This window comes from Myxocyprinus asiaticus, chromosome 33 (genome assembly GCF_019703515.2).
Source record: "Myxocyprinus asiaticus isolate MX2 ecotype Aquarium Trade chromosome 33, UBuf_Myxa_2, whole genome shotgun sequence".
Classification (NCBI taxonomy): Eukaryota; Metazoa; Chordata; class Actinopteri; order Cypriniformes; family Catostomidae; genus Myxocyprinus; species Myxocyprinus asiaticus.
Genome location: NC_059376.1, coordinates 9960287 through 9974343, shown reverse-complemented (window position 1 = coordinate 9974343; position 14057 = coordinate 9960287). Strand labels below are relative to the sequence as shown.

The 14057-nt window shown below is 35.1% G+C and overlaps 1 protein-coding gene across 1 annotated transcript in view; it reads left to right on the top strand.

Annotated features, from left to right (window-relative positions):
- Positions 1-14057, top strand: part of bin3 (bridging integrator 3) — an 87852-nt gene that overhangs the window by 45195 nt on the left and 28600 nt on the right. The window lies entirely within an intron of this gene.

The window sequence follows — 14057 nt, the reverse complement described above, 5'->3', positions numbered from 1 at the left end:
ATGCAGACAAAAAATTAGCTTCATGCCATTGACCTATATATATATATATATATATATATATATATATATATATATATATACACACACACACACACACACACACTACCGGTCAAAAGTTTTGAAACACTTGCTCATTCTTTATTATAATTTTTTCTTTTTTTTTCTTCTTTTTCTTCACATTTAGAGTAATAGTAAAGTCATCAAAACTATGGAATAACATAAATGGAAATATGGGAATTATGTTGTGACTAAACAAAATCCAAAATAAATCAAAACTGTGTTATATTTTAGCATCTTCAAAGTAGTCACCCTTTGCCTGGAATTTGCAGACATGTACTCTTGACATTTTCTCAACCAACTTCTTGAGGTATCACCCTGAGATGCTTTTTAAACAGTATTGAAGGAGTTCCCATCTATGTTGGGCACTTATTGGCTGCTTTTCTTTATTATTTGGTCCAAGTCATCAATTTCAAAAACTTTTTTTTTTTAATTAAATTTTAGTTTTATAATGAAATAAAAATATAATTGTGCCACCATATTAATTTGTCTACAAAACTAATTTCAAACATTTAAGCATACACTTTCAGATCAAAAGATTTTTAAAATCATGAGAAACATTTCAGGCAAGTGAGAGAGAGAGTGAGAGTGTGTGCGAGATTTTTTTTTTTTTAAATTATACATTTAATCATGCCCATATGTAAATGATAAGTCTGTCCAATGATATGAAAATAAACCAAACAATATATTGTAATTAAATACTTGCTATTCTAATGACACTTTTTGAAATATCTACTCGATGCTCCATTTATCTGCCACAATAATGTAATGCCTTTGAATTATCTTCATTAGGGGGCTTTTTTTACAAATATTAATATAGGTGATTATTTGAGATCACTTTTATTAGTCAGTCCCTCCTGTATTAATTTTGTATAATAAAAATTTTTTCAGCATAAACCGTGAATCTGAGGTAATCCGATAACTTTTCTCTCTGTTTGACTCCGGCAAAACAAAGGATTGAAAAGCTTGATGCAGTTGAGACAACTCCAACTGAACATCTGCCATTCTATCATCTCCACATAGGATGGCCAACTATCCCATATTAGCTGGGACGTCCCGTATTTTGACTTTATTATTGTGATTAGCCTTTTGTCCCATATTGGTGAGCTGAGACGCTTGAGGAAGCCAGTAACTGTCCAGAGCCAGTAAAAAAAAAAAAAAAAAAATATATATATATATATATATATATATATATATAGATAGATAGATAGATAAACAGAGCTACTATATTTATCATCAGTTTAAGCCTATTGTTTCATTGGATTGTCAGAACATCAAATTCTTTCCAACATACAACATCAGTTGATTTGACCTTGAATATAAATTGGTAAATAAGTCAATTGATTATGCATTTTGAATCATGTTTGCATTGACAGTACTATCTCGTGTCTTAAGTTAGTTATGAATGCTGACTAGAATTATGTTATTGTTTCTTAACACCTGGAATCAATCAGCTGGGCTCGGTGGAAACAAATCTGGGCTTTTCTATTTCAACTGATGTTTATAGCATTTTAAAAAACTACAGCCAGACTGTTGCAATTAATGAATAGCGAGAAGGTGTGTTAGCAACTCTCATTCATTTCGTCAGACTTCCTCTCAGCTGCACACATTCAAAGCAGCAAGCTTTTATATGCGAAACGATCTGACGGCTGCAGGTCTTTTTCTGTGATTTGGAGCGAGTGAGGAAATGAAGGAGTGCATCTGGAGGAAAGTTAATTTGGCTGTCCGCCCCTCCACTCCTCTCTCGCCCCCATGAGTGTTATTCCATCCATCCATCCTCTCGTGGGTGGAGCCGGAACAGGAAACGGGCCTTAACGAGTGACTGGGAAGAGAAGTGGGTGCAGAGACACTCCTAACAAACGCCTGTGTGTGTGTGTGTGTGTGTGTGTGTGTGTGTGTGTGTGTGTGTCTGTGTGGGTTTACTTAACTATGCTTTGTCCACAGATTGAGTTAAATCTGAGAAAACCTCCCTTTGGGGACATTTGGGGATGTCCTCAGTTTGAAAAACAATTTCTTTTAGGGGTAGGGTTAGAATTAGAGTTATTTTGTACGTTTGTAGTCATCATAATTAGCTTCATTTCTAAATAATAGAAGTCCATGAAACTGTATGTCTCAGATAGTCTAGTAAAGGTGTGATATGTGGTTGAAAATGTCCTTACTGGTGAAACATGTTTAAATCCAATTTGTTAGGATATTTGAAGTGGTCCTCACTATTAAATGCACATAAATCAGCCAAATCATGTTTTACTTTAAATCTACTGCTATCAACGCTAACAGGTTTCTGTGAGAGGTAGGGTATAAAAAATATAATCACCTCTGTATGTTTTGTAAATGAGATGTCATCAGTTATATACTGTGTTTGGTAAGTTACTCAAAGTAAAATTAAAAGTAAAAAAGTTGCTAATTACTTCTCTAAAATTGTAATCAAATTACTTTACCGATTACTTCTTTGAAAATGCAATCGCATTACTAAATACTTTAAGTTACTTTATAAAACACTTTTCCGTTCAACGAATTCACAATAATGTCTATATTTTCTCCTTGTTCATTGTTCTTTGTCACACAAGTCATACATTCAGCACCACAGCTGTCACAGAAACACAAACAGACACAAACATGATCATAATTCAGGTTTTAAATGTATTTAAAACCTGAAAAATAGATAATATTATTTTAGAAATATGTAATCCTAGCAATGTACTTAAAAGTTATTAGATTCATTGTAAATAAGTCACTGTAATCTGAGAATTGAAAGGAATTTTAAATCTACCAGAATTTAAAAGTGTAGTACTTTTTGAGTAAAAAGTAATTGCAGTCAGTAATTTCTTTGTAATCAACCCACATGTATGTGGAGCTGCAAAAGTCTACAACTTTTTGCATATGAGATGTGCTGATACATCTTCAGTTATAAAGGAAATAATAATTTTAGTTTTATTACTTGACGCTTTACCACAAGGAGGTTTTGGTCTCAAGCCACTCTGGTGTATGTGTGTTTCTGTGTCTATGTGTGTGTGTGTGTGTGTGTGTGAAGGGAGACTGAGGAAGATAGATAGAAAATATGTCCTGGTGGTGTGTGTGTTGTGATGTGTACTTGCAACGGTGTGTGTGTGTTTGGTGGCAGGATGGAATGGTTCTCATTTCCGCTGGCTGGTGGGTGTGTGGTGGACGTGTATGTAGGCTCTTACTGTGGCCATCAGCCAAGAAACACACTCATACACGCACAAACACTGTGAGTACAGGAGAGACTTTACAGAGTTAACAGCAGAGCGAAACTTGGACAACACACACTTTTGGTTGACCACTTCTCTTCCGTGAATGTACAAATGTTTGCTCGAAATCTACAGCAGATGTTATAACAGCACTGATTCATTCAAACCTTGAATATAAGGGTGAATATTATGAAAAATGTCAAAAAAAATGTCTGGGTCATATTTCACCCCAAAATGGGAATTATTATTTTTAAATAATAATTTAGATATTGCCTAAAGAGAATGAAGCTTATTTTTATTTTTTTTTTTGATAAATGGCCAACATTTCAACATGAGTTGGTTACTTTTATTGAGTGTGTTAATTGCTGAGCTTGAATATACTTGTTATTAAATTATTGGTCACATTAGCCAGATGCTTTAAGACAGTCATTATCAAAACACTGCATTAAAAAAATAAAGTGCAACAATCTTATTATAATTACTGTAGTTTTTTAAAACAAATAATAATATATTATTTAAATTGTACAATTGTAAGTATACATCATTAGAGTATTATGTTGAATCAAAATCTTTTTAGCAAGTCAGGTCACTTGGCGGCCAGCTTTGGAATGCTCCCAGGCAGCTATTTTCTATGTAAACAAGCACCAATAAAGTGCAGCTCCTATCTACTTGAATGGGGAAAGACTGAAATCTCCAAAACGGTTGGTGAAGATTACGCTCAAAGAACATATTTCAAATCGGCAGTAAAATCTGACAACATTGGTATCATAAATTGTGCTTCTTTACCTCAGATCACGCTAAAAAAATAAATTTAGCCTATGCACATGTGTGTTCTCTAGTTATTTGACAGGCAATGTATGTATCTAAAAGGTGGTTGGCACGTTTACCTTTAGGGCAGGACTTCCCATCCACATCCATTGAACGTTGGGCATTCCAATTTCTCCCATTCATTATATAATAGAAGTGACCCATCTCTGCGTAATAGTCTCTTTTTAAATTGAAGTTGATTATTTTAAATAAATAAAAATATAATAAAAAAAATTAAAAAAAAAAAAAAAAAAAACGCTGTCCGGATGAAATGATATTTCTTACTGTATTCCATTAATAAGACTGAATTTTTTTCACAATGATCATTTGCAGGGAAAATATGCTTAATTGTCATGAAAATAATGTCATAATGCAATGAATGCTTATGGTCCTAAAAATTGGCTTAATTTTCTTTATGCAAAATTAATTTCGAAGTAAGATTCACTCATATAAGTACAAAAATGCTAGAAATCTCATCCTCAGCTTTTCAACAAAACTACTTTCTTTTAGCCATCCCTATGTCTTGCCTCCAGTGGCATCATTAAAACACACTGCCTTTGTTTTATGCTGAGCCGAAATGCATTTAATCAACCATAAACCAAGATAGCATGAAAAACAAGATTCCATTAGTGCATAAATAGCTCAGTATTTCTCGTTTCTTTCTTGTTGTTCTCCCAGTGTTCACTGGATGAAAGTATTTATAATGTGATCCATCTGAAAGCCTGGTGAAACTTTAATGGCTTCAGACATCTGTCGAATCTCTTAATGTGATAATTTGTTTCTAAACCAGGTGAGTGCATACGTGTGTGTTTTGTCTGTGCGAACAGTAGTTAGCAACAGTTTTGAATTGGGTGGGTAACGCTCCATTATATCTTCTGGCTGATATGCATTAGGGGGAGGTTTTTTGACTTTGGTTTATTTAAGTCTTTGTTGGCCAAGACAAGATGGAATGTCTTTTTCTAATACAGTACATTTCAAGATACCTTAATAAGTGGCGTTTGCTAAGGCAAGCATCACCATTTCTATTTCTCTTACTTAGGGATTTTAAGAAACTCCGAACCCTAGTTTTACACTTTGGCACATAAGTTGGCCTGCACCGTTTGTGCTCCTGACATGAATGATACTTTGTATCAAACAGTTTTCGCCTGGCAGAATTCCATAGACTTACATTGAAGAAGGGACCTGAGCCAAATCTGGGTAAATTCAAAACAGTCTCATGAAAACCAGTAATAATCCATATGAGAAGTGATATTGTAAGATACTGTACAAAAACGTTATGACTTTTATTCCCATAGAAACCAACCAATCAACAAACACAATTTCAAATTATAATATTGAAGCCAAATTTGAGCTAGCCTCCTATCCAACACTTTTTTTAAGAAAGAAAACCTTTCTTATTGTATATTTATTTATGTAATGCAAATGACTAATGTATGTCAAAAATAACCTGTAACACTCTTCACTCATCTTGTTCTGAATCCTAGGTTAGGTTTGGGGTTTAGGATTAAACTCTGGAAACATCATAAGAATGCTTGTACAAAACCCCAAGAAATTCTTTCTTCCGTGTTGTTTTCCTGTTAAAGTCATGGTAAAGTTTAAATGATTTCTTACAATGCCACCATTTTGTGCTAATTATTAAGACTTGTTGTGAGACTGGGTTCGTGCATCTCACAAAACCTGTCAAGAGCATGTCTTTGATTTTCTTGTTTTTCACCCCGAAGTCAAAACAAAGAGTATTGTTAGGACCATTCAAATTTTTGCCAACAAAGTAAGGCTGAATGCATTATGGTAATGAAAATTTGGGAGGAAAATGTGCTTAATTGTCAAGAAAAAAATCACAATGCAAAAAAAAAGAAAAAGAAAATAATAAACAATTATGATCCTTAAGGTTAATTTCATTATGAGAAATATTATTTATTTATTTTATCTTTTGATATGGGATGAAATATAACCTGGACATGTTTTCATGAGATTCTCCCATAGGATTAAAAGGATATAACAACAACAAACCAAACTGATCTCACAGTGAAATTAGAAACAGTAGGTTGACTTTTCTTCAGCTAAAATCGGTCTATGCTTGCCAAAAAGCGAAACACTGCCCCCAGTGGCCAAAGTAGTAAGTGTTGTTGGAAGTATGGGCACGTGTGAGCTCCATTTTCTGGGAGTAATGTCCACAGAGGGGCGCCAAAAGCAAATGCATATTTTATTTTATAAACTCTACTCCTCTACCCAAACCCTAAACTTAAACCGAACCATCAGTGGAGAAAAAAAAAATGTATGTTGCAGGAAAAAATGCAACTTCCAAATCATGTTCGTCACGGAGTATGAAAATGCGATTACTTCCTGGTTTCAACACGGAATCCGAACCCAGGTCTGCCACGCTGCGGATGCAAGAACTTTCGGTTGCACCAAAAGGGAATGTTAACATGCTGGAGCCAATGCATAAATGCCATAGGAGATGGTGCTTGTCAATGAGTCGGCATAATGTGTCTGATTTTAAGGTACAGGAACTCTGACAAACAACATGCCGACTTCACATATGATCGTGCTGCTTTAACACCTTAGTAATCGCATACGAGCACCCAGTAACATCCTGGGATTGTGGTGATGGATTTTGCATGGCCATGCTCCACATGCGTTTTACTCAGAAAGTTTGCAAGTATAGCTATAGTAGTCGGATGCAAGCAGAGAGATGCCATACAGTGTGTTTGGAGTGTGTTTCTAAAAAAAGACACAGGGCTAAGTCAAAGATGTGGAACAGCTTCCATTTTTTATTTTTAGAAATAGACAAACTGTAATGACAGAGGTCTTAGGCATGACACAGCACACATCATTCAGATTACACCCTACAGTACAGTGAAGTGGTTAAACTCTCATACAGACGTACTGTCACACTGTCCCGCTGACACGAGTACGAGGTAGCTGGTGCGGTCATTCCGTCCAGACTCTGGTTTGGCTAGAAGATCTGTGTGTGTGTGTGTGTGTGTGTGTGTGAGAGAGAGACCAACTGTTATTTCTGTCATTCTCTCTCTGTCAAATGGCCACCACACCCGCAGTCAGACTAGACGAGAGTTAAATTATACAGCTGAGCAGAGAGGTGGAGTGTGTGTGTGTGGTCATTTGGATGTCCAGGAAAACACAGATAGAGCCTTTACACGGGTCAGGCGCATGACTGTGTGTTTGGGTTGTGCCGAGTCAGACGGGCCGTGCTCTAGTCGGGCTGAACCATTTCTCTAGATTACAGTGCTTTTGGATCCCTAATTTCTAAGAACAACACCCGTAAATTCTCCTTACAGATGCTAACCTGCATCAAATCTGCTCTCAGTGGAGAAAAATGCTAAATCCACCAGGAATATTCTACAAAACATGGTTAAGTTTGTATCTGTCTTACCAATGCAGTAAGTGTGTGTGCTAATAATAAATATAGAAGGAATATGTGAATAATAATATAATAACGAAAGATAATATGTCATATTTATGGAGTTACATTGACTGTACGAACATAAAATAAAGTATACCAAAATTTGAGTTTAAATAGTGTGTGTATAGCAGTCATATTTCTAAAGCAAGACTCTCCAACAGATGGAGAGATGGAGGCCTCCCTTGCACTCATTGCATTCTCATTGAGATCCTAAAGCATCTGGGTTGGAGTCATTTTATAAGGTCAATTCCAGGGAGCAATTAATGCCCCTTAATAGAGAAAGTAAATTTCTGACCCTGATGACATTAGTTTGATGGGGATAATGGTAAAATACATTAATAAGTAGTCTGTTAATATGTTGATAAAATGTATTGTAGTATTGATTGCTTGTTAGTATGCAAGTTAAAAGATATTCCATATGCTTTTCACCTGGAAAGTGAGTAAACCTTACATGAAGATGAAATTTTCATTTACATTGGAATAACATCCGAAACCCAGAGATTAAACCCTACCTCCACATTTTAAAAGTCCACCACATGCCACTCTTGAGCTGCATATGTTTCAATTGACAGTCACATACTGACATTGAAGTTTAGAGGAGTGTTTTTTATGTACTTTTAATTCTTTGGAGTCTATCAAAGTGTCTGTGCCAGCCTTTTATGCAAGATGTCATTCCATGTTTTTACTAAAAAGTTATTGCGTCATCTTTTTATCTAATGCTTTAATCTGAAGATTTGAAGCTGTCTCCACCTCAGGGTAAGTGTTTATAGCTTATAAAAAGCAGCGTTCAAAAGAATTAAAGTTGGGTGTTTTGTTGACTTGAAAATGGTCATATTCAGTAGAATGTAATTTTACATTACATTGTTTTTATTCTTAATATAATGTTACATTATTGTGTTAGATTATCCAGTTGTCACTTCACATTCGTGCCAAGAAGTAGAGAGATAGAAGAGAGTCCTTGGGCCAAGGTGGTGTTTTATAAATGGAGAGAGAGCGTGGGTTGTGGGGCTGGGTCCTATGACGTTTCCACAGCGATATTGGGCCGCTCCCTTCTCTACTTCCTGTGGGAAATAATTTAAGGCTTGTCTTAACAGAGCAGTGCATGGTGAAGTCAGGTTGCTCTCTCTCTCTCTCTCTCTCTCTCTCCCCCTCCCTCCTTCAGACTTACGTTGTCTTTTACTAGGCGTATCTTACAGTACACTTGTTAGAGGGGTGAAAGCATCTTATCTTACTAGGTTACCAGACCAGATCTTATCTTAATAGGTTACACCACCCTCACTACCGCCATCATCTCAGTCTGGCTATTTAGCATGAAGATACTTACGGAGTCAAAATTGCCCCTATTTTCTTTCTGAATAAATTGTTTGCGATTCATCTGGACACATTCTAAAGAGAAAAAAAAGTATGTTTTCGTATGCTTTCATCAAAATGTTTTCTCCACCTCTGAAACTATTTTTCTGCTGATGAAAAATTGTAACCAGTAATATGAACTGAAACTGTTTCCAGATGGATGAAATCAATTCCTGCCCTACAGTATTTCACACTGAATATTTTGTTTTACTCAGAAATGTTGTATATTGCAATTTAAATGAACTGCAAATGCTGTTTTATGACTTTTTGACTTGGAAGTCTTTCCATTTCATTTTGTTTATTGTTATTTATATTAATTTTATTAAGTATTTTTATTAGGGCTGGGTGTTGATACAGATTTCCCAATTCAATTTGATTCCGATTCACAAGCTTTCAATTCCATTTCGATTCAATATCAATTCATATTAATTTATTTCAGTTATAATGTCCCTTTTGCTTACATATCAAATCAATTATCTCCCAGCTAATGCTGTTAATTATACAGAGGACCTTTTAACTAGGTACATTAGGAAAATATAAATTTTACTAATTATATTTGATTACTTTTTCATCATTTTGGTCACATTTTGGCTTTTTAAAAATGAACAAATAAATGTATTCAATCAATCAATAAGATATTATATTTCATATATTATTTTTGATTCATATTTATTGTTAAATTGCATAATTTGTACTATTTACAAGTATTTACACTGATTTGTTGAACACCGGTACTGTCTCTTTAACAAAAACCAGCATTTCTGTAAACAGTGTCTTTAAATGAGCGCATGTTAACTAGAGAGGACTCGAATGGCTTTATCTCATCTGTGCGATGCATGATTAGAATTAAATCTTTTAATTCTATTAAATGTTTTAATTTTAGTTGTTGTTTTTGATCAACAACTGACTGTAAAGAACAGAAAGGGTATTAAGAGATATTATTCAATGACAAATGCGTTTTTGTGGATCTTGTCTTGGACACACATTACACGGAAAAACTTTTACACTCAACACGCTGATCTCACTGCTGAACACTTCACGACTAAACTACACAATTACTGGTGAGTGAAATGTAAATCTTTTCCAGCAAAATATATGCACTTTAGTCGCATAGCGCGAAATTTGGTTGCAAATGCGAGTGATTTCCTCTCATTGTAGTAGAGGGTTGCGTATTGAATGAAAGATCGATCTTGGGATTTAAGAATCTATGTTGAGATCGTTCAAATGAAGATCGTGGTTAATTGGAAAAACAATATTTTTACCCACCCCTAGTTTTTATTATAAAAAAATAACACGTTTACATATTTAATTATGTCCCCGGAACATAAAAAGGAATGTTCGCCTTCATGTTCTTACAATTCTCGGTCACACAAAATCAAGTCGTTGCCACATTAGCTGATTTTTCCAGTGATTTTCAGGTGTGAGCTTCATTAACATAATCGCCGGCCAAGCGGAGAAAGACATATCGCGAATTATCGTCTGCCAATGGGAGGTCGTTAATTACTTGACCGTTGGGACTCCCTGCTGAGTTAATGGCTTCAAAAACTGAAAAATCACATCAGGCTTGCTTGAAAAAAACAATTCTGTCACCGGGGCGGGCTCTTGTGTTCTCGTCAAGTGACCAATGAGCTTTTTCTTTTACTGAAGAACTGACAAGATGTCAAGCTGATCTGAACATTTTCATCGCACTCAGCTGCATTTCATCACAAATGCTGATTGTAATCCAAAGTGATTCTGTCACCGTGTTTTTCCTGTCTTTTTCTCCCTACACTAAAATGACATCATATGTTCATATATATGTATATTCACATAAAAAAAAATAATAATAATAATATATATATATATATGTTTGCATCAAGGAGCTCTCCTGTATGCATGGCAACAAATACAAGTACTCGGTAGCTTATAACGTCTTTGACAGCATGAGGGCCCTAAGCAACTTGTGTATATTGCGTATTGGGAGGACCGACACTAGACACAAAGAAGGTTTTTTTTTATAATTGAAAAGAAAACCCTTACCTTGTCTGCAAGTCACGTGCTTGCAGCGTTATCAGCTTCATTTGTTGTAATGGGAGTGATCCAATATTCCCGACCTTTCCGTTAAGGAAATACATATGAGCATCTAAACCACAATACAATTTTATCACCTCTCTCGCGTAGATGCTTAGTATTAACAACACGTCTAGATAAGTCACTTCAGGTAAACTTTTAATGATTTTTGAGAATTCAGAGTCATATTTAAAGGATCCAGAAATGACACACCTCATTGTTTATTTTCAGTTTTCACACTTGTCATTTAATTTTGAAAGATCTGGGTTATGAAATTGTCGCCACCAGAAATGCTTCAGATTAAGACATGCGAGTAACGCCCTTGAAATGGTCTATGGAAATAAACAATTTATTGCCTTCTAAAGCCACTTTTTTAAATTGTCCAATTAATGCTTTACTCGTTATAAATGTTATTACATTTATTACGTTATATTTAAAATCATTTAAATATAGTTATTTGTAATAATTGTATTATTATTGAATGATTTTATTTGATATTCGATTAATTATTAATTCGATTAATTAATCAGCACATTAATCATTGACAGTCTTTGTTTTTATTATTGTATTTTAATTACTTTATTATTATTATTATTTATTTATTTATTTATTTTTTTTTTTTTTGCATCACCTCCAAAGACATGTGATTGAGTGAGCCTTAAAGAATCTGGCTAATGTGACCAATATTTTAATTATTTCTATATTCAAACTCAGTAATTAACATCCTAAATAAAAGTAACGTTAAAATGTTGTCCATTTCAGTTTATCAGCAGACCACTTTACTCATCACATCATCTCCCACTTATTGTCAGTACCATTTTCCATGCATCGCACACAGTCGACTGCAGAACACCTACAGCAGATACATCTGACTTTCTTCACTTAAATCCCCCAAATACTACACATCAGAATACACATTTATAGCTCCCTCACCCTACTCTGAGTCTGTGAGCTTTTACAAAGTAAATAGCCCTTTTCTGTGGTCGCAAAGAACAAAACGGTGTGTGTTGGACCTGTAAGCATCTCTTGTGTTTGTATTGTGTTCTTCAGCGTTCCCAGGAAATGCAAAGCCGAAGCGCAGTCAGGCCTCGAACCAAAACGGCCGACTCTGTTGCTAAGTTACAGTTTAGAGTTTTCCTATTTTTAGTATACAGAGACCAGGTTTCTCACCCAGAGATTATAATTTCATTTGGAATAGAAACAATATGAACAAAATAGAAAGTGAAATGCCTCCTTGCCATTTGTGTGGCTGTAATTAAGTGATCCTGCTAAAATGGGCTAGTGCTACATGAACCTTCTTGATATCATCATGTGATCAAACGTTTGTCCAACATTATAGAGCAAAGACACTGTGGGTTCTTAAAGACATATGCTTGATTTGCTGTGTTCAACACACTTTCGTATTGATTTTTCTTTCTGCTCAAAATTTATGTAAATGCACTAAATGAACTGACAGCGATTTGCAGCGACAAAGCAACCAGAAGTCATTCATTTTCAATGAGTGCCAATTTGAGGCAATATGTGTAACATTGTAATTGTAGCATAAAAATTTACTTCATGCTAAAATGTGCTTAACAATGAAAATAAAGACCATGTAACTCGCATTATAGTAGGAACACCTACTAGCAACCAACTGTAAAGTCACTTGGCGACCTCCAGCAATGAAGTCTCTATGGCTATGTTCAGACTGCAGGCAAATCTAATTTTTTCTCAAATCAGAGCTTTTCAGGCAGACTGTCCGCACTAATAATCGCAAGTGATCAAATCAGATTTGCGCGTTCAGACATAACCAATCTATCTGCATGGGTTGCTTTGGTAATGACGTAGGCGTATCCACATGACGATGCTTTCAAAACAGATGTGGGAAAAATGGAGGGGCATCATCTCACTCTCCAAATAAGCGCCCTGTCCAGAACTCCTCCATCGCATAAGAAAAACTCAGCGACGGAGGACAATGGTAAATATTGTGATGTTCCGTGCTGCAGTCACGGCCGGCTTATGAATACTTCCGGCATTTCCATCACCAATTTTTGACGTCATCGTTGTGTGTTGCATTAAGAGTGTTGCAAAAGACCATTTGAAATCCGATTTGAGCAGCCAGAGCGTCCGGACTGAGACACATCTGAAAAAATCAGATTTAAATCGCATTTGAAACCACCTCCTGATGTGATTTGAATCAGATTCGGAAAAATCAGATTTCATGTGGTTTTTTTGCTGTCCAGACTATCAAAACTCATCTGGATACAATCTGGATATGCAAAAAATGTGATTTTTAGTGGCAGTCTGAACATAGCCTATGTGTACGATTGCATCTTAATTCTTTTTTTTTTTTTTTTTTTAACTTGTGTTTCACCAGTTCCCATTATTCTAAAGAAAATAAATGTTTCAAAATAAATTTCTCCATCTCTGAAATGACTTTTCTGCTGATAAAAAAAAACGCTTTTCACAATCCAATCAAATCCTGATGGATGAAATCAAGTCCCGCCCTGTAATATTTCACAGTGAATATTCTGTTTTATTTTGAAATATGTTACCTTATGAAAGTTCAATGCGTTGCAAAGGCTGTTTTATGTTGTCTTTAAAGTCAGACTTTCCAGTCATTTTTTTTGTTATTTATTAATTCTATAATGTGTTGTTGTTATATTTCTATTATTCCTATTTTATTATTCTACTGTTATTTTTGTGTTGTATTTTATATTCATTGTTATTACATTTAGATTTTGTAGGACAGAACAGAATAGAATTCAGTCTTTAGATCATAAAGAAATTAGTAGTACTTTTGACAAATATTGTGTTTAAAATGATATACTCTTAGCAGTCCTATCAGTGGCCTAGAAAAAAACCTGCTTTATTCTAAGGTGGGGCTTCCCCTCATGGAGGCCGCCATATTGAGATCATGACCATTCATGTCTTGCAATTTGACTGCGTTAATAAACAAATCTCAGATGAACTAGTGCAACAATTAAGTTGCACACTGGTCAACATTCGTTAACGAATCGCATAAGTGCAATGGGTGATCCAGAGCTAGTAGACACAGCAGAGAGGTTATGTTGTGGCGACTGTTTAAAAAGACTAATAATAACAAGAGAAACAAACATTTAATAACCTGGACAAAAATGCATAGCTGGAAACTTGTTGGGAAACTTCACTGGAGGTTGATGGTC